Source organism: Balaenoptera borealis (genome assembly GCF_965194805.1).
Source record: "Balaenoptera borealis genome assembly, chromosome: 3".
Classification (NCBI taxonomy): Eukaryota; Metazoa; Chordata; class Mammalia; order Artiodactyla; family Balaenopteridae; genus Balaenoptera; species Balaenoptera borealis.
This window is the reverse complement of record NC_138866.1, coordinates 111,318,892-111,340,799: the sequence shown is the minus strand read 5'-3', so window position 1 is coordinate 111,340,799 and position 21,908 is coordinate 111,318,892. Positions and strand designations below refer to the sequence as shown.

The 21,908-nt window shown below is 41.1% G+C and overlaps 1 protein-coding gene and 1 long non-coding RNA gene across 3 annotated transcripts in view; one reads left to right on the top strand and one right to left on the bottom strand.

Annotated features, from left to right (window-relative positions):
- Positions 1 to 21,908, bottom strand: part of RAB8B (RAB8B, member RAS oncogene family) — a 70,366-nt gene that overhangs the window by 33,391 nt on the left and 15,067 nt on the right. The gene's annotated exons all lie outside the window — the stretch shown is intronic.
- LOC309624851 overlaps positions 1 to 21,908 on the top strand; it is a 205,651-nt gene that overhangs the window by 179,818 nt on the left and 3,925 nt on the right. Inside the window, exons 2-3 of one of the 2 annotated variants that reach the window (XR_014242161.1) lie at positions 14,530 to 20,877; positions 21,383 to 21,566. This is a non-coding gene — a long non-coding RNA (uncharacterized lncRNA). Of the gene's footprint in view, positions 1 to 14,529; positions 21,567 to 21,908 lie in introns of both variants that reach the window. The other variant, XR_014242162.1, reaches the window with a different exon arrangement.

Sequence of the window (21,908 nt, the reverse complement as noted above, 5' to 3'; positions counted from 1 at the left end):
ATTACATGGTACAACTAACTAAAAACAAATGATATATATTTTCCCTTTGAGAATGAGTTCTTAAAAGAGGAAAACCAAAAAAGATTGTTATCAATGTAATATACCAGTTAGCAACTAGGGCTGAAATAAACTTTAGCTATAATTTTATTATTTTCCTGGAAAATATCCAAATCACTTGTTTAAGATTTCAGCTTATATTGGTGCACAATGTAAAAATTCAGTAATTTTCCTCAGCCAGTTAATACAGATCAGCTTATAATGGGGGAGGAGGTAAGGGTCTGAACCAAATTACTGGAGGCTGGAAGAGAAGAATCATCTAAAGTCATACAGTACCCACCTCACCCCTCCCATCCTCTTCTCCCACTGACTTTTCTCTAGATAAAAGGAAGATGATCAGAGATTATAAAATAAACAAACATAACTGCAAACTCACACTGCTCTGAATCTAGTTAGCAAAAAAGGCTTTTCTTGATCAAAACCAACATCAATGCCACAAAAAGTACAGTAAAATTAAGAAGCACTTACAGCTCATTGGAGCCAGGGTAGCAGATGGATAATTATAATAAGCTATTGCTAATGAGTAGGATTTAAAAAGACAGATGGGGTATATGCAAGCAAAAGGATGAGACAAAAATCAACAAAAATGGCACAAACAGAATACAGTTTTCCCAATCAAAAATGAAAACCTTTTTCAGGTGATTATATCATTCTGATTTGTAAACACACTTCCCTACAAGACAAAAGTTTAAAGTTGACAACACCCTATAACCTTCATGCATGTAATAAACACTTCTACCAGCCTATTATGCATATCTCATAGACATACAGCCAGACACCTCTAAATACTTGAGACATTTTTGTAACTTTACAGGGTGATAAAGGATTATGCCGCCTACTACTTCCTTGGCTTGACTTTTAAAACAGAATACAATGTTACAACTGGGCTGGTAAATCCAAGATCTTCTCTGACCTATAGTCTGGACCAGTGAAGCAGCTAGAACATGTCATATTTTTTTTCTCCCTTGTCCCCCGGGCTAATTGCCACTTTAAACTTCAAATATGCAAAGAATGAGTAATAACTATATTTAAAGCATAAAATGAGTGGGTTGTCAAGATACGCTACAGTGGATTCACATTCAGTCATTATTCTCCCTACTTCCAAAGCCCTGTGTTTTGGTGAGGCGGGGAGTGGGGAGAAGTGGTAGAGGGGCCTGGGGAGAAGGAAACCTAGACAATATTGACAAGAGACCGTTTTTTAGAAGCCATCCTGATACTTTAATGGCTGGGAGATTCATTTAGTGCCACATAAAATAACTTTTCTAAAATTGACAAAAAATCTATTTCAAATTATATTTTTATCAGCATGTTTTTATAAAACCAACTTCAAAGTGGAATATCCCATTCAAGATACCCCACCCCCATCCCCAATAACTAAGGCCTTGAGCGTTCTAGCAAGAAACTACCTGCACAGTTTCCTCTGACTGGTCCTCAATCTTGGATAAGAGAATTATTTACCTTATGCTTCTTTTTACCCATTTCTTTCAAAATAGACAGCTCTTTCCAAATCCTGGAGAAGCACGTTAAGGATCAAAGAATGTCTGTTAGCACCTGTCTTTCTCAGGCAAGTGTTTCAAAGTTACAAATCCAAGAATGTTCTTTAAACAGGTCATAAACAGGCAGTTGCCCCAACCAACAGACATGTAAGATACAAACGACTCATCGGAAGTCTCCTTGGGTCCTGGAGGGCAATGCCCCTTATTTCCCACAACAGAACATCAGGAGTCAGTGACCAGGAGTAGTGAGGGACCAAGAGCTACATCTTCTCTTAGACAGGTACAAACACAGACACACTTCCTTGAAAACAGCATCTGCCTGCTGCCCATCCCCCCACCGACAGTTCCTCCCCTATTTCCTATGCTAGAGTAGCCACTGAAGTCTTTGCATCTTTTTCACCAAGAGGGAGTATTTTAAGTCTATTAAAAGTAATCCTTGATCATTATCAAGATTACACAGAAACTTGGACAGTATTTATGTTATAATTTGATAAAAGTAGCAAAATATAAAAGGCACTATGTCTATAACTATGAAGAAAATATATATGGAAAGGAACATATAAAGCAATAAAGCAGTTATGTTAGGGTATGTTACCGTGAGATGATTTTCACATTTATGAACTTAAAATGTTCACATACTCCTGTATTACCTTTGTATTAAGCAATTTTGAAGAAAATGTTACTTATGCTATAGATGAAATAGTACTCACTACAACTATACTTCAAATTCTGGATTAAAGAAGCTTTGAGAGACTGCTCTTACAAAATCTTACCAATGAATATAATACTGTTTCTATGGGGGGAAAAAAAGCATAAAAAGGCACACCAAATAAGTAATTCATACGCTCCTGAAAGAGTCTTTAACTGAAGCACTGCAACCATTATCTACCAAACAGCCTGGACAAATGTGTCCCTTGTCCCCTAATTCCTTCAGTTGCAGTTTATTTGCTGTCACCTGCAAGAGAACGTGTGGCAAGACAAAGAAAGGGATACAGAAATGTGCGCTTGCTTTCACATGATGCTTCTTAGTGGCATCGGCAGAACAAAACCAGGAGGAAAGGCATCACCGGCAGATTTCATTTTCCCATGCTATCCCTGTCCCTAATTAACAAGATAATTCTGAGTGTGCCATACTATAATTTATTAATTTTATTCAATTAATCTAAGCAGCTGTAAAACAGGAGAAGGCAACAGTGCAAGCTATTTTTAAAAAATAAATTTATTTATTTATTTATTTATGGCTGTGTTGGCTCTTCATTGCTGCGCATGGGCTTTTTCTAGTTGCAGCGACTGGGGGCTACTCTTTGTTGTGGTGCGCGGGCTTCTCATTGCGGTGGCTTCTCCTGTTGTGGAGCACGGGCTCTAGGCACGCGGCTTCAGTAGTTGTGGCTCGCGGGCTCTAGAGCGCAGGCTCAGTAGTTGTGACGCACGGGCTTAGTTGCTCCGCGGCACGTGGGATCTTCCCGGACCAGGGCTCAAACCCGTGTCCCCTGCACTGGTAGGCAGATTCTTAACCACTGGGCCACCAGGGAAGTCCAACAGTGCAAGCTTTAATAAAGGGAGCGCCTTTAAAACCTGCTCAGCTGAGGCTCACAGTGAATTCCCTCCCACACACAAAGGGCAGGAGTGGCCTTGGTGAATAATCTGCTTTGTATATTTTTAACTCATCTTTCTACTTAAGGCTCCGTATTACAATGTGGTTTAGAAAAAAGAAACAGCAGGTATATACAGATTATTTTAAAAGTAAACTCAGGGGTAAAGAGGGTAGATAATTCCAGGTTCTTGGGTGTGTAGGGGTGGATCAAGCCAGAGTGTTGCTACATATAAACGGTTGAGAAAAAACTAAACAAAACAAACTTGATCATCAAGCTGAAAATTTTACTTCCGCAATTGAAAAGGTGGTATTGTACAATGTTAAATTCATCTACCCAGTTTCTGAGTGATCCAAAAGTACACTGGCAACACCCTAACTGTAACCCTCAGTTACTAAAGTGGAAAACAAAAACAGAACTCTCCACGCATGTGATCATTTTATAGACACACTGTCATTTCAATGATGTCCTCGGGCAAGCCTGGGGCAGGATTTCCACATCTGGTGGTCACAACGTCAGTGCTCCCAGTTTGGACAGTGTAGTCATTAGGTCAGGAAATGCATACGACAGTGATGCAAAGAAGTTAAGAAACATGATACACAATGACTGTGTATTTTTAACCCCAAATGGTCTGTCAGCAGAATTGAGGAGGGTGAAGAATAATGTCACTGGCCAGTCTGGGAACAGAAGAGATCACACCCATTGGACTGCAGTTCTTTGAATGAATTTCTGAAAGTGACAGAAGAAACCAGAAAAAAGTCATGCATTCAGAAAAACTGATATTTCATCCACTTCAGATAAGTCTTTGTGGACCTCAAGGTTGCAGTCTATGTGTGGAAATTATGATACTGAGGCAAAGAAGTGGCAGACATGGCCCCCTTTTTGACTGTGAAACCAGTTCCTCAGCCTGTCTGTAAGTATAATCCACGACGCAAATTATAAAACAGAAAACTGACTGAGACTGCTTCATTTTGGCTACATAAAAGACATGGCTAAAGAGTGCTCAACCACATATGATAGATACAATGACGTTTAGCTTAGTCAGACGTTAAGTCACACTTAATGAAAATCAAGTTGACTAATGAAAGGGCAAATTTCAATATTGAATTTGACAAGAAGTCCTGAGCCTGACATGACGCTACGTGCTGAGGAATACAAAGATGAAAATTTATGGGTCTCAGGGAGCTCACAGGCCAGTAGGCACTAAAATCTCCTAACATGAAAATCCCACGTCATACTTACATCTTTTGTTAAAGATAATATTATAAGGTTTGCTCTTCGGGAGCAGGAACTAACAACAGATGATAAACCAACAGAAAACATGATTTCCTAAGACATGAAACTGCCTGCTTTAATTCGTCTTTTCTACAAGCAAGCATACAATTATCTCCCAAAGGCTGAGAGTAAACAAGTGGCATTTGTCTATCACAAATGGCAAAAATGGTAACAGCAATTTTTCACTGTTGTTTAGAAGCCAATTTGGCTTAGGATTTAAAACAGTCTAAAAAAAAAAGGACTCATTCTACCATCACCTTCACATTCCCTCCCAGCACTCCAATATATAAACGATAGTCTTGGTCAAGTTTGACATTTTCTCTGAACTCTAAGAGCTTTGATGACCAGCTAGAAGTCAAAATGAGCAAACATCACATTTACGAAGAATGGTAATATTAAAAACTGTCAGTTTTTGCTAGACAGCAGAAACTAACACAACACTGTAAATCAACTATACTCCAATTTAAAAAATTAATTTAAAATTAAAAAATTTTTTTAAAATAAAAACTGTCAGTTTTTAAGTTATATTAGCAAAGGCTAGGGGGCTCAGCTACCCTCTGTAGCTCAGTTGTAGTCTTGAGCCCCTGACTCAAAAGTCTTTTATCTGATAAGTATGATGATATGATATTAAAGAGCTACCATTTACTGTGTACCTACTATGTGCCAGGTATAACCATAAGAAATAGCCACGATTATCCCCCATTTCACCACCAAAGAGCCTGAGGCTCAAAGAAGTAACTTGTCCGAGATGACAAGCTAGTAAGAGCAGAGCTGGGATATTTATCTGTGCCTGCCGAGCTCCCTTCACTGGGCTATACGCTATAAGAATTCTGGGACTCAAGTGGCACTAATAGGGGAATCACCCTTCAGAGTCAGCCTTGAAGGTACCAACTCAGATTACAAAGGATTTGGGAGGAACCAGTTTCCAACAGAGCACTGAAAGTTGAACCTAGTTCTAGGTCATCTCTAGATCACAAAAGGAGAATGGGTCCACTCTGGGTGGACCTGAATACTAGGTATTAGTTCTTTGAGCTCTCTCAGTATGTTTAGTATAGCCATTCCATAAAGAATTCTTATTCTATAGATAGATTAATACAAAATAGATCTGATCATCCTGGCATCTTTCAAACTGCAAAAGACTCCATCACAGCAAGTCTGTTTCGAATCAAAGCAAACCTCTCCCCTCGAGCAAGTCCCCAAATAGGGGATGTTAAGGAGAAGGGGCAAGAGGCAACTTTTGCTCCTGAGATGGAAATCCATCTCAAGTCGGCCTGCAAGACAGGGATTGTGACACTCATGCTGCCCCAGGAAACATGCTTTTGGTTCCACAGGAAAGCTAGGAAGAACCAAAAAATTTGGAATACCTAGGGTATCATCAGTGGCCAAATGTATTTCCTGGCCATTTAGAGAATATCCTTTAAATGCACATAAATTTCTTCCAATATGACATGAATGCTTTATATAACTTTATAATTGTAGGTGCATCTTCCAATTCTGAATTTATAATGAGAAAGAAACTGTGCTGGAAATAACTACAAATGATCACAAAAAATTAAAATGTGACCAGCTGATAGACTGTTCTGTGACATCAGTTAGGCTCCAAACCCAGTGCTCTTTTTGCATTACACTGCTTTATTAGGAGGTGTTTTATGGGATAATAAAATGGGTTGTTTGATACCTATTTCTGAGGCTGCACTATAGAAAAAAAAACATAAAAGACAAAGAAATACTCCTTTTTTTGAAAAATGTATCAGTCAGGATCTAATCAGAAAAAAGAAACCACTTCAAGTATCTACACAGGAGGAATTTAATATAGGGAATTGGTTACACAAGCCATGAAGTTGCGAAGCACCGAAGAAGGGATGGTAAAAGGTTTAGCAACAGCAGGGAGCCACTACCACCCCCAAGCCAGACAGACAAAAGAAGGAGATAATGTTACTGGAGCTGAAGGCCTATAATAACAAGAGGGTGGAACCATGGTGGCCCTGTCCAGTGGGAGCTAGAGCCCCAGAGAAACAGTCTCTGCTGAAGAAGCCATCTGAGGCAGAAGGGAGGAGAAGTACCCTGATTGCTCCCCCTCTCTTCCCGTCCAACCTCCCTCCAGTGTCTCTAGTTGGCTGAACTCAGTCTAAAGCCAGTTGACTCATGAGCCTGGGCAGGGGAAGAGGGAGGAAATGGATTTGATGGAAAACTGACCAAGGATATGATCAGCCTTTAGCTACAAGAATTAAATGTGTGTTACTGTTCTAAGCCACTGAGATTTGGGGGCTGTGTAACAGCAAAAGTTGATTGATGGATACCTCCACAAACAACACCAGGTAGGTAAATAAATAAGCAGACAGAAACGTCAGATAAATGGAGACTCAAACGTGGAATCATATGAATAATTATTTTCAATAATTGCTTTAAGGAAAACATCTCCACCATTAATGCGTGAGCCTGAGGCAGAGGGCGAGCACCTGTACAGATCCCCAGCCACGCCCTGGTCCTGAAAGAAAAGCACATTCGGGATCTCCAGCTGGAAGTAGAAAGCAGCCCTGGCTATTACTACCTGGCTATTACTGTCTTGCAGCTTCACAGTCAACTGGGCAGTTCGGGACAGGAAGACCTGGTGAACTTACAGTGTCATATGCTGGCAAGTCAGGAGCCAGGCTTCCAAAAAGGAAGTTTGTCACTGAGTCAGCAACGCTGCTAAGCCCTAAGCCAGAGCAGTACCAATATAGCTCAAGGATAGCCACCGACATGGTGGCTCCAAGTTTTTTCCTTATACTGTTTCCATCATGGTACCAGCCTCCATCACAGTACTCACAGGACATCCTGGCTAGTTATTTATAATCCCTTCTCCCAAAGTAGACTGTACACACCCACAGTATGTGGAGTGCCTTTTGAGCTTATGAATCTCTACAATTACCCACATTAAAGTACACAGCCTCACCCAACATATCCAACCCTAGTTTTCACAGTGCCTCAGTACACACCCTCAGAAACGTCTCCCTCATGTTCCACTCTGATATTCCCTGCCTCGAAGCATTTTCCAGGATTCCCCCACTGTCTGGAACATTCTCCATCCTTCCCACTGGAATCCTGACAGTGACTTAAGACTCAGTAACTCCACTTCCTCTGTCCTCCAGATATCCCAGCCAGCCCTGCTTACTCTCTACCTTAAATTCCTACTGAATTTAGAATACCACTAGCAGTGGCATTTAATTTTTCTTGTTTCATATGATGTTTTGCCTTCCCGATTAGTTTTAGGCACAGCATCTAGCACAGTATGCAGCTGATTAAGTAGGTGCTCAATACATGTTTAAAGAGATGAATGAAAGTTAAGCTTCGTCTTTTACAAGCTATTCTCTTTGTAAACTTCCCTCCCACGCCAAGAACATCACAGGCACTCAATAAATACTTCTTGACATTGATTAATCACTTCTGAAAACAACTAGGGTCACATATCTCCAAACTGATCCTGTTGGAATGCATCTTAATGGGTAACAATTAAGTTACATATTTGGAAAACTTTAGGTGATAAAGAAAGAGAGAGAGAAGGAGGGAGGGAGGGAGAGGGGGAGAGAGAGAGAGAGGGAAAGAAAGAAAGACAGAGAGGGGGAGGGAGGGAAGGAAGAAGAAAGGAGAGAGACACACAAACACTAAATTATTGAGAAAATAACAAATCAAAAACACAGTACTGAGCTTCCCTGGTGGCGCAGTGGTTGAGAATCTGCCTGCTAATGCAGGGGGACACGGGTTCAAGCCCTGGTCTGGGAAGATCCCACATGCCGCGGAGCAACTCGGCCCGTGAGCCACAACTACTGAGCCTGCGCGTCTGGAGCTTGTGCTCCGCAACAAGAGAGGCCGCGACAGTGAGAGGCCCGCGCACCGCGATGAAGAGTGGCCCCCGCTCACCGCAACTAGAGAAAGCCCTCGCATAGAAACGAAGACCCAACACAGCCATAAATAAATAAATAAATAAATAAATAAATAAATAATAAAAACAACAAAAAAAACCCACAGTACTAAGCACACATAAAACAGATGTCTTTTCTTTTTAGAATGAAGAAGAGACAGCAATGCAGTCTCTTCTAGAGAAGCAGAATTGAATTAAAGGTTCTGTTACCATGCACAATGGTTAAGAGCCCGCCTGCCAATGTAGGGGACATGGGTTCGAGCCCTGGTCTGGGAAGATCCCACATGCCGCAGAGCAACTAAGCCCGTGTGCCACAACTACTGAGCCTGCGCTCTAGAGCCCGCGAGCCACAACTACTGAGCCCACGTGCCACAACTACTGAAGCCCACGCGCCTAGAGCCCGTGCTCCGCAACAAGAGAAGCCACCGCAATGAGAAGCCCGCAGACCGCAACGAAGAGTTGCCCCCGCTCGCCACAACTAGAGAAAGCCCACGTGCAGCAACGAAGACCCAATGCAGCCAAAAATAAATAAATGAATAAATAAACTTATTAAAAAAAAAAAGGTTCTCTTACCATGGTCTCAATTCTAACCCTTAAAATCACATGTCACTTTAGATAGGCTTAGGAATCTAGGTGATTTTTAAAAATACACACACAGTGAAATAAATACCAATGCTGCAGTTATATTAGGAGGATCAATATACCACCCAGTGGGGGTGTGGGGGGAAGGGGGAAGAACTGGATATTTCATGTTGGTTAGAGACTTTTACTTTCTTCAGAAACCATAATTTTCTTAAAACTTTGGCAACAACCACAAAACCATATGTTACAGATGTCTCTGCTGTGTGGGAACTTCTGCCACTGCTCCAACAATTAGAATGGCTTCCACAGTCCACTTAGAGAGAGAAAAAGCAGAAAGCCAAGAAAAGGAGAGAGACAATAGGTTGATTACCCAAAAGACCCTAACAGAGACACAGCAGGTCAAACCATCAGTGGAAGCCCTCCATCAATAAAAGCTTGACAGTTAAAAGGCCCAATTTTCTTTCACGGGGAAAAAAAAGGATTTATCCAATTAAATACAGCCTCCATAGAGTTGGCTTAAATTTTTTTTTAAAGTCTTCAGTGGCAAAAGCAGCCACACCACTGGCTTTCTAGCTTTTCTGACCCACAGTTTAGAAATACTTTTTATATCACAGTACATTACACATCTGTACATACTTACATAACTGAAACAAAAGTTTCATAAAATTGGGACTTCCCTGGTGGCACAGTGGTTAAGACTCTGCGCTCCCAATGCAGGGAGCCTGGGTTCGATCCCAGGTCAGGGAACTAGATCCCACATGCATGCTGCAACTAAGAGTTTGCATGCTGCAACTAAGGAGCCCACCTGCCGCAACTAAGACCCAGCGCAACCAAATAAAAATAAATAAATATTTTTAAAAAATATTTAAAAGAAAAGGTTTCATAAAATCACATTTGACCCTTACCCCTGCTTACTCTTGTATATGCAGTGGACTCTGTACTTTCTTTTCCTTCCTTCCTTCCTTTCTTTCTTTTTCTTTCTTTTAAATTTTATTGAAGTATAGTTGATTTACCATATTGTGTTAATTTCTTCTGAACAGTAAAGTTACTCAGTTTTGTATATATGTGTGTGTGTGTGTATATATATATATATATATATATATATATATATATATATTCTTTTTCATATTCTTTTCCATTATCGTTTGTCACATGATACTGAATAGAGTTCCCTGTGCTATGCAGTTGGACCTTGTTGTTTATCCATCCTATATATAATAGTTTGCCTCTGCTAGGCCCAAACTCCCATTTCTTCCCTCCTCTACCACCCAACCCCTGCCGGCAACCACAAGTCTGTTCTCTATATCTGTGAGTCTGTTTCTGTTCCGTAGATATGTTGATATGTATCATATTTAGTTTCCACATATAAGTGATATCATATGGTATTTGTCTTTCTCTTTCTGACTTACTTCACTTAGTATGATAATATCTAGGTCTATCCATGTTGCTCAATGGCATTATTTCGTTCTTTTTGATGGCTGAATAATATTCCATTGTATATATATACCACATCATCTTTATCCATTCACATCTGTCAGTGGACATTTAGGTTCTTTCCATGTCTTGGCTATTGTAAATAGTGCTGCTGTGAACATAGGGGTGCATGTATCTTTTCGAATTATAGTTTTGTCTGGGTATAGGCCCAGGAGTGGGATTGCTGGATCATATAGTAACTCTATTTTTAATTTTTTGAGGAACCTCCATACTGTTTTCCATAGTGGCTGCACCAATTTACATTCCCACCAACAGTGTAAGACGGTTCCCTTTTCTTTACACCCTCTCCAGCATTTGTTATTTGTAGACTTTTTAATGACGGCCATTCTGACTGGTGTGAGGTGATACCTCATTGTAGTTTTGATCTGTAGTTCTCTAATAATAAGTGATGTTGAGCATCTTTTCATGTGCCTATTGGCCATCTGTGCGTCTTCTTTGGAGAAATGTCTATTTAGGTCTTCTGCCCATTTTTTGATTGGGTTGTTTGTTTTTTTGTTGTTGTTGAGTTGTATGAGCTGTTTGTATATTTTGGAAACTATCTTTCTTTTCTATTCTTTTGTACTTTCTTTTCTATGTACTTTCTTTTCTATTCTTATGTTATGATCTATTCTTTTCCCTTCCATCAAAAAAAAAAAAAAAAAAAAAGTAGGTCTGGACACACTCAACAGACTCCATGACCCAATACTGGGTTGCAATCCACACTGAAAAACACTGGCCTAAAGAAGATTCTGGAAGTCGACCAAAGGTCACATGCCATTTCTTTCCTTTTAAAAAATCGTTTGCTGATAAGGAAAAGCCACTCCAGCTTCACTTTTTAATGAGAGAGAGAGGAGGGAAAAATATGACAACTTCAGGACTGTGCTAAGTCCTTAATATACCTTATCACTAGTCTCAAAACAAGCCTGCATGGGGGCTGTTATTCCCATTTTACACAAGAGGGAACTGAGGTCCAGATGGAGGAAGGCAGAAGTCTAAATCAGAGAGTGGAAGAGGGATGGGTATGAGAGAGGAAGGGCCCTGGGACTGAATTGTGCAGACATCAGTCTTCAACTTCCAGACTCCCTGAGCCCCAGTTGGTGGTTTGGGACCAACATGGTATTTGGTCACAAACAGGAACAGTAGGTATGTGGCCCGTCTGGAATGGGGAGGCAGCTCAGAATCCTATAGAGACTGCTGACACCTGACTCTACACTAATGAGGTGGAAGGTATGAGGACATAAGAGTTCTTCAATTTTAAAGACCTTAGTAAACAAGAAAAATAAATACTATATGTATTCCACAGAAAATATATTTTTCTTTAGAAATAAAAAAATGCAGTTTTTAAGTTAGGAGGGAAAAAAAGGAAATGTAAACTCTCAAAAGCAGAAACTCGAATCTTGATGGTTACGTAAGAAAAGAGAAATGACATGCTGCTGAAATTGGAGGCGGGAAATGCCCGCCCTGGTCACATCCATTGTCAAATGCACAAGCTTTGGAAAGTGTTAGCAGCTGAGCACACCCATTTCCAAGGAATTCAACACCATTGCAGAATTCTTTTCCAAACTGGAATTAAGCTCTCAGATGACTACATTAAACAGACCCTTTACGCCCACACTGTAATGCTTTGAAAGGAATGACTACTTTGACTTTTTAAGCACTGGAAATTTCTACATTATACAAAACTGGTGGAGAGAAGGAAGCCACATTTTTTTGTTCTTGAGAACAGATATGAGAGATAGGAATAAATGGAAAATGTAGAGTGTTATTTGGAAGACAATTTACCCATTTTAAGTTTCAGTACTCATAAACAAAAGTGGTTGGAAAGAGACCTCGTGTAAGAATTCCCCTTAATCAGAGGAAGATTGTTTTGTTTCCTCGTGTTTTTTTTTAAGTGTCCTTATTACAACGTAAGCTGTTATCATCATTTTTTAAATGAAGGTTGCTTTATCGGTAGTCATAAATGCACAGCCTACTGAATTTAAAAGAGGCACACATTAATTTTAAGTGTAAGTACGAGTTACTAAGTGAACAAGACATTCTTCAGGCGGTACAGTGGCTTTTCTGGGCATGTGGCACTATTTGGAGGAAAAAGATTTACCACACGCTGATCCACTGACCTAAGTCATATTATGATTGCTTCCCTAACCTAACCTGTGCCTCCCTTCCCAAGCCCACCTCCCTACGTATCCACCTGTCTGGGGCAGCGAAATAGTGTCTAGCAGACATTTATCCTTCAGATTTTATTTGAAGAAAGACGTAAGAGTGCAATTATCTAGTATAACTCAGCTACAATTTCAGGTACTAGTTAGGAAACAGAGAAATGAAAATTAATTTAATCTGTGTACAGGTTGGAATTGTCCCTAGTTTTGAAAAGAGATTAGTCAGAACCTACGAGAGTTTCCTTTTGATTCCAAAGTGGAGGAAGGGAAGAAGGAAGGAAGGGAGGGAGGAAGGGAGGGAAGGAGAGAGGGGAGAGGGAAGACTCTGATACTAAAACATGCTTTAGGTTTCTGACAAAGTCTTATAAAAACTTAATGTGAAAAAAAAAAAAAACTTAACGCGAACCTCACAGTTAACTACTGACAGTGGCATGTGCTTTCAATCATATTCTGAAAATGTGCAAGAAAGCGAGGCAAAATTTTATCATGGTTCTCATTTACATTTATCATTCCCTCACTACGGGAATATATAATCACACACAGACATCTGTGGATGATTATATATGAAGATGGGCCTTTCAAGATCAAGTGTGAGAAAAATTAATGCACAGAAATCTCTTGCATTCCTATACACTAATGATGAAAAATCTGAAAGTGAAATTAAGAAAACACTCCCATTTACCATTGCAACAAAAAGAATAAAATATCTAGGAATAAACCTACCTAAGGAGACAAAACACCTGTATGCAGAAAACTATAAGACACTGATGAAAGAAATTAAAGACGATACAAACAGATGGAGAGATATACCATGTTCTTGGATTGGAAGAATCAACATTGTGAAAATGACTATACTACCCAAAGCAATCTACAGATTCAATGCAATCCCTATCAAACTACCAATGACATTTTTCATAGAACTAGAACAAAAAATTTCACAATTTGTATGGAAACACAAAAGACCCAGAATAGCCAAAGCAATCTTGAGAAAGAAAAACGGAGCTGGAGGAATCAGGCTCCTGGACTTCAGACTATACTACAAAGCTACAGTAATCAACACAGTATGGTACTGGCACAAAAACAGAAATATAGATCAATGGAACAGGATAGAAAGCCCAGAGATAAACCCACGCACATATGGTCACCTTATTTTTGATAAAGGAGGCAAGAATATACAGTGGAGAAAAGACAGCCTCTTCAATAAGTGGTGCTGGGAAAACTGGACAGCTACATGTAAAAGAATGAAATCAGAACACTCCCTAACACCACACACAAAAATAAACTCAAAATGGATTAAAGACCTAAATGTAAGGCCAGACACTATCAAACTCTTAGAGGAAAACATAGGCAGAACTCTCTATGACATAAATCACAGCAAGATCCTTTTTGACCCACCTCCTAGAGCAATGGAAATAAAAACAAAAATAAACAAATGGGACCTAATGAAACTTCAAAGCTTTTGCACAGCAAAGGAAACCATAAACAAGACGAAAAGACAACCCTCAGAATGGGAGAAAATATTTGCAAATGAAGCAACTGACAAAGGATTAATCTCCAAAATTTACAAGCAGCTCATGCAGCTCAATATCAAAAAAACAAACAACCCAATCCAAAAATGGGCAGAAGACCTAAATAGACATTTCTCCCAAGAAGATATACAGATTGCCAACAAACACATGAAAGAATTCTCAACATCATTAATCATTAGAGAAATGCAAATCAAAACTACAATGAGGGCTTCCCTGGTGGCGCAGTGGTTGAGAATCTGCCTGTCAATGCAGAGGACACGGGTTCGTGCCCTGGTCTGGGAAGATCCCACATGCCGCGGAGCAACTAGGCCCGTGAGCCACAACTACTGAGCCTGCGCGTCTGGAGCCTGTGCTTCGCAACAAGAGAGGCCGCGATAGTGAGAGGCCCGCGCACCGCAATGAAGAGTGGCCCCCACTTGCCGCAATTAGAGAAAGCCCTCGCACAGAAACGAAGACCCAACACAGCCAAAAAAAAAAAAAAAAAAAAAAAAACTACAATGAGATATCATCTCACACCAGTCAGAATGGCCATCATCAAAAAATCTACAAACAATAATTGCTGGAGAGGGTGTGGAGAAAAGGGAACCCTCTTGCACTGTTGGTGGGAATGTAAATTGATACAGCCACTATGGAGAACAGTATGGAGGTTCCTTAAAAAACTAAAAATAGAACTACCATACGACCCAGCAATCCCACTACTAGGCATATACCCTGAGAAAACCATAATTCAAAAAGAGTCATGTACCACAATGTTCACTGCAGCTCTATTTACAATAGCCAGGACATGGAAGCAACCTAAGTGTCCATCAACAGATGAATGGATAAAGAAGATGTGGCACATATATACAATGGAATATTACTCAGCCATAAAAAGAAACGAAATTGAGTTATTTGTAGTGAGGTGGATGGACCTAGAGTCTGTCATACAGAGTGAAGTAAGTCAGAAAGAGAAAAACAAATACCGTATGCTAACACATATATATGGAATCTAGAAAAAAAAAAAAAAGGGGTCATGAAGAACCTAAGGGCAAGATGGGAATAAAGACACAGACCTACTGGAGAATGGACTTGAGGACACGGGGAGGGGGAAGGGTAAGCTGGGACAAAGTGAGAGAGTGGCATGGACATATATACACTACCAAACGTAAAATAGATAGCTAGTGGGAAGCAGCCGTATAGCACAGGGAGATCAGCTCGGTGCTTTGTGACCACCTAGAGGGGTGGGACAGGGAGGGTGGGAGGGAGGGAGACGCAAGAGGGAAGAGATATGGGGACATATGTATATGTATACGTGATTCACTTTGTTATAAAGCAGAAACTAACACAGCATTGTAAAGCAATTATACTCCAATAAAGATGTTTACCAAAAAAAAAAAAAAAGATCAAGTGTGAGAGTTCCAGTGTCTTTCTCTATATTCATACACCAATCATGAGGCAATTCACTAGAGCTGGCTTAGTGAACAGGGCAACACGCGGGGAAGTCCAAAGGCTCTTTCCCCGCCACATATAAAAATTCTATAGTAATTTCCCTGACCCGCACCCCCGCTCCTTCCCACAGTAAAGCTCAGAGGTGACTTTCCTTTCCCCTATCTGTTTATAAGAATCACTGTATACTTCTCAACACTCTCTTTTGTAAGGGTTCTCTATTTTTTCCTCAAGTCAAAAGTGATGCCAGGGTTTCCCTGGTGGCGCAGTGGTTGAGAATCTGCCTGCCAATGCAGGGGACACAGGTTCGAGCCCTGGTCTTGGAAGATCCCACATGCCGCGGAGGAACTGGGCCCGTGAGCCACAACTACTGAGCCTGCGTATCTGGAGCCTGTGCTCCACAACAAGAGAGGCCGCGACAGTGAGAGGCCCGCGCACCACGATGAAGAGTGGCCCTCGCTTGCCACAACTAGAGAAAGCCCTCACACAGAAACGAAGACCCAACACAGCCAAAAACAAAAATAAATCAATAAATAAATAATTTAAAAAACGAAACAAAACAGTGATGCCAAATTATCACTACAGTATCTTGGCTCTTCTGATCCCCAATCAGAATTTCCCCTCCCCTGGTTGAAAGTGACATTTTCTACTACAAAAAAATTTCCAAGCAAAAATTGGGTTAGACTAGAATAAATATGAGTCACAGCTGAACATGAACTGAAACAGCAAATGTGCTGGTGAAATCCCTCCCTTAAAAACTATCCTTAAAAATGATAAACATGGTGACCTATGCAACAACCTGGATATCAACTTTTTGTTGCGTTTGCTTTTTGCTGTGAACTAGTTCAGCAGGCTCTGCTTGTCCTGCACCAAGGATGCTTCCACGACAACTTAGAAGGCAGGACCACAATGCATTGTCCTAGGAAGACAGGGCTCCGAATGATGTGGAACAATCAACTAGGGGCATTTCATCTTCAGATCTGGTACGTATGAGATGCACTGGTCAGTCGATATGTGGTGAGACTAAGGAAAATGTAGGTGCCTGGCAAAAAATCCACCAAAGCCGTAATTGGATTTAAGTGGAAGCTAATTTTGAACTCTACCAGACTCACTTTTACTTTTAACAAGATATATTTAAAGGAAGTATTTGCTAAGTACAATATCAAGAAGCTTTATAAGGAAATTTTCAAACTATGACTCTAAAGTCTTACACATTCTTTCCTGTTCAAAAGGCCATCAACTGTTAAGGTATGACAGGGTTACGTAAGCCTGTCAATGAGAGACAGTGAGTGAATGCAGCCTGGAGCAGAGCACAGTTATAATAGCCCAGTAAGTGAGACAGTACTCTCCAAGCTCCCAACACGTAAAGAGGCAAGAATTCACTCAATTTGGCTGTAGTTTCAGGAACATCTGTAAAACATTTCCCCCTAATCCCAGTAATTTCTATACTTGTGATCTACCAATAATATTCTATTCATTTCTTCCCCTGTCAGAAAAGTTAGGCCAAAAAAGCCAAAAGAGATTTAAATGTAAAACACTTAAGCCAATGAGAGCAGAGTTGATCATTCACTTTTATCTGGGCTTTTGCAGATAAGACACACATCTCAAACAAAGCACAGAATGCTCCCCAAACTCTACTCCTGCTTTTATCTTTTGATGTTGCAAGAACTCCAATGGGTCACTATGCAGTGGTATCTTTCGGAATAAAAAAAAAAAAATTCCTTGGGAGGAGTTAAGTCCCGGCTCTTCAAAGCTAATTAGAACCACACCACATAGCACTGTTTAGCACGCTGCTAGAACAGGCCTGTCGTATGATGTTAAGCTTTCATCCTCTTCAAGAGACAATTCAACTTATCATCTTCTATTTACACACCAGTCACTCAGAACACAAATCCAGCCGCCAGTTTAGAAAAGGAAGGCCAAGAATTACCCATAGCTGCAGTCACCACCATTACCATCACTATTCCCCGCCCGCTCCGGCCCTTTTTCAGTAGAAAAGACAAGACAGAAAAGGCAGTGGCTTCCTCTTCCTTCTCCTTTCAGGGTCTTCCATGTTAGAAACCCTGCCATTTTCCCCAACTCCAAAATAGTCTCAGTGCTTCTGTGGAAAAAGTTGAAAAATGGCTCCAGCACAGGAGGTCAAGGTAGAAGGTACTTTGCACAGAAGGTTGTCTCGGGCGTGTACACTAGGAGGTCCAGCTGTGGTGCTACCTATCTATCTCCCAGCCAGGTTTACTTTCCACAATCCAAATTCAGTAACAAAAGATTTGGTGGGAGAGTGTAGACGTAGACAAAGTGGGAAGAAAAACGAAGTTCCTTACAAAAAAAAATTTTTTTAAAGAAGAATAAAAGTGACAGGCCTGTATATAGTTCAAAGATGGCTTTCGCACAGACACAGAGAAAGCCTCGTTGTCTAGATCAGGCCAATTGCTGACAGCTCTAGAGAAAGCCAGAGGCAAACAAATTGCAGCCTATCACCTGGGAGAAAGAAGATTTTCAGGGCCTCCTCTGTCAAAATGAAATCAAAATCAACGTTCCAAAACAAGTTTCACAGAAAAAGGCCAAATGAAATGTGTAATTTCTCAACTCAACCACAGCAAACCTTCACTCCACACTGAGATATCTAGAGTTGCAGTCTAAGATTATTTTATCTTTAAAAGATAAACGGACAATCATTCTTAACGTGTTTTAGTTAAGTGACTGTAATTCTAATTTCGTTATTATCAAGAAAAAACTTCTGAACTAGTACCTTTAGGGGACCCCTATCCCCAAAGATGAGAGCTTTACTTAATCACTTCATCAGTATCATCCTGAAATTTCACTTTGATGACAATTTTTCCAAGCACCAAATATGTGCCAAGTACAATGTCTGGCAATGCAGAGAACACCAAGATAAAACAAGCTTCTGCCCCAAACAAGGTTATCATGGGAGTGGGGAGTTGGGAAAGTGGAGAAGGAAGCCGGCTCTACTTTTAACACAGGAAGAACACGGGAAGTGCCACGTAAAAGTCCAAAGTACTACAGGGCATAAAGTACCACCAAGGAAAGAGAAAGCATCTTCCAGTGCAGGGAGGGGGCAGGGAGAAGGCTCTGACATGGCAGCATAAAGAAAGTAACACCTGAGGAGCATCAGGAAGGAAAGGTAGGATGTCAACAGGCAGAACGGGGTGTGTTCGTGGAACCACCCATTCTGGTAGAGCGGTGATTCTTACTCTTTAATTTTGTGAATTAGTAAAATCTCCAGGAAAAAAAAAAAAAAAGGGTAGTGGTGGGGAGAATGAAAGAAATTAAAAGACGGAACATACTAAGCTAGGAACTGTGTATTCCATAAAATTTGCTTGGGGAGGGCTTCCCTGGTGGCGCAGTGGTTGAGAATCTGCCTGCCAATGCAGGGGACGCGGGTTCGAGCCCTGGTCTGGGAAGATCCCACATGCCGCGGAGCAACTCGGCCCGTGAGCCATAACTACTGAGCCTGCGCGTCTGGAGCCTGTGCTCCGCAACAAGAGAGGCCACGATAGTGAGAGGCCCGCGCACCGCGATGAAGAGTGGCCCCCGCTCGCCGCAACTAGAGAAAGCCCTTGCACAGAAACGAAGACCCAACACAGCCATAAATAAATAAAATAAAAATTAAAAAAAAAAATTAAAAAGAATGTAAGCAGACAAGAATAGCATTAAAAAAATAAAAAAAAATTTAAAAATTTGCTTGGGGAGAAAACCGGACTGGAAAGATTTTTCCCCCTCAGAGAAACAAAACAGCAAGAATTCTATTGCATTTTTTATTTTGCAAATGATAATGAAATAAATAATGGCTATCTATTAGCCTCGTCATTTTATAAGTAAAGGAGCATTTTCATTCCAAAAATGTAGGAAGCACATCATCTCAGAAACTTAAAAATGGCATTCCTTCTCATGCAAGGGCAGCTAGTAAACCTTACACTGGTCAGGTGAAAACTTGGTCACTGCCCACCGGGTACCTCTGTTTAGTAGGAGTCTGTGGGTTAGAGTCTAGGACTCCTGTAAGGAGCTGAAGGAAATACAGGTGAAGCCACATGGTAGGGATTTGGAACGGTAGACTGAGGAAGATATATTCAATTCGGCAAAGTGAAGAATAAGACTTTTTCGGGGAGGGGTAAGGGATTAACATGATGTATAATCAGGGCTATGCTCCACAATTTATTTGATCAAAATGTGTGGGATGGAATGGGAGAGGTAGGGGGGGCGCTGCTGCCCAAGTGAGACTGGAAGTGCTCAGGCCACCTAGGAGAATATTGCAAAGTCCAGGTGAGAGGCGTTGAGGGCCTAAAGCAGGGTGCTGGAAGAATGGGAAGGACTTAGCAACAGATTACATATATTGAATAGGACTTGAGGAAAAGGACAAAGTCAAAGAGATTTCCAGATTCTGAACCTACATACAAGAAAAAAAAAAAATGACAGTAGTGTCAACAGATATATGAAAATTCATGAAAGGGGACTAGATCTAGGGGACTAGATAAGAGGAGGAAATGAATTCATGCTGGGGTGGGACATGCCGGGCAGGACTTTGGGAAAGGGTGGGGACATGAGACAGGACGCTGGAGAGTCAGACATGGAAGGCTTGGAAGGGGGCAAGCTTACCTCCTTCATCACTTGGGCATGTCTGAACCCTCACTACATGCTAGGCACTGTACTAGGTGCTACAGATATGCTGAAGACCAGCAGACCTGGGACCTGCACTCATGGACCTCCAATCTGGCAGGAAAGACAGACGTTCATGCAGTAATCACACAGGCAGTTGTCATTACAACTTGCATTAGAATGTCTAATTTCCAAAAGGGGAAAAAGGAAAAAAAAAAATAGAGAACAGATACTTGGAAAATGACTTCAATTAAAAGGCAAAATGAGACTGCCACTGGAACCAGAAGGCAGTTAGTAGGAAACAAATTCAGCAGACAATTCCTGGAAGCTGGTGGAGGAAGCGTTTCAAGGAACAAGTGACAAATGGTGCCAAGTGCTGCTGAGAGGCCAAGAGGGATGAGGAAAGAGCAAAGGCCACTGGCCCGTTCACTGAGGACAGGACAACCTGAGCGCAGCGTGGAAGCAGGCGGGGCCGGATTTCAAGGCGTTAATGAGTGAGGAGATGGTAGAAAAGTGCAAGTGACAAGACTTCTCTTTCAAGAAGTTAAACGACAAAAGGAAAGGCGATGGGGAGAAAGGTGACTTGAGGAAGGGGTGAGTTTAAGCGATCTCCTTATCAAAATGGGGATGATTTCAACAGGATTGAAAGCAGAGCAGAAAGGGCCAGCAGAGAATGAGAAAGAGGAGAGAGAAGATGTAAGAGAGGAGGAGAACGACTGCCAGGGCCCGGCCCCAGGAGTAGGAGGGTATTACATCAAGAACATCAACCAACAGGTCAGCACCGGCTCCTTGGAGAGAAGGGGAAAGGAAACAAGGGGAAGATGAAAATACGCAGAAATTATAATGGCAAGAAAGGACGTTGAGGAAGCTCTTGTTATGGGGTCATGGGGTCTTTGCTGGAAAACAGGGGAAAGGGGGAGACATTTGCTGTGATTTGAGTGAGACATGAACAGCTGGAAAGTGCCATTGGCCACCAACTGTACATTCACGCTACAAGCATTTACGGAGGGCCTTCCAGGCACCAAAAACTGTGCATTTACACATGGGCATAAGTGAAGTCAGCAGGCATTTATTACTATAGGCAAATACTCTGGGTAAAAGAGAAACAGGTTGATTTTATCATTCTCACATCTAGAAAAAGACCATAAGCAGTAACAGGTGATAATTACACATCCTTTGAAGCTTATGTATGTGCTAATAGATGAGATTCTCACTATTACAGGAGCCCAAATCCATTCCTCAGAAGGAAATATATGGTGTTAGTTCATTTATTCCACAGATACTGCATGCCTGAACATCAGACAAATGAGCTCTGAAGAGGCAAGCCATGGTTCCTGTCCTCCAGAAGGTCACCATCAGATGGGATGTCCTGAAAGCTTCCGCTCATTCCAACATTTTGGCACATTTGAGTGCTCAGAACATTAACTGAACCAACCCTCACAATCTCTATGCTTCATTAGGAGGTAAGACTGGCTATCTGAACATTTTTAACAAATACTTTTCTGGATGCAACATGATTTTAGGGAATGGACTGGACCAGAAAGTTCCATGGCATGGTTTTTCAGTGCCATTAAACCCCAAGATGAACTCTCTTCACCGCAGCTTTTCAAATTATAAATTAAATGTGTCACTTCCCTGCACATAACGCTACATATGTATTTTCAACTACAGTTACAATAAAAGCTATCCTCCTTACCCCTTCATGACTTGTTCCCTGTCACCTCTTGTACCATCCTTGTGTGTGGGGGGGTGTAATTTTTTTTTAATGTTTAAAAACATTTTTAGGGCTTCCCTGGTGGCGCAGT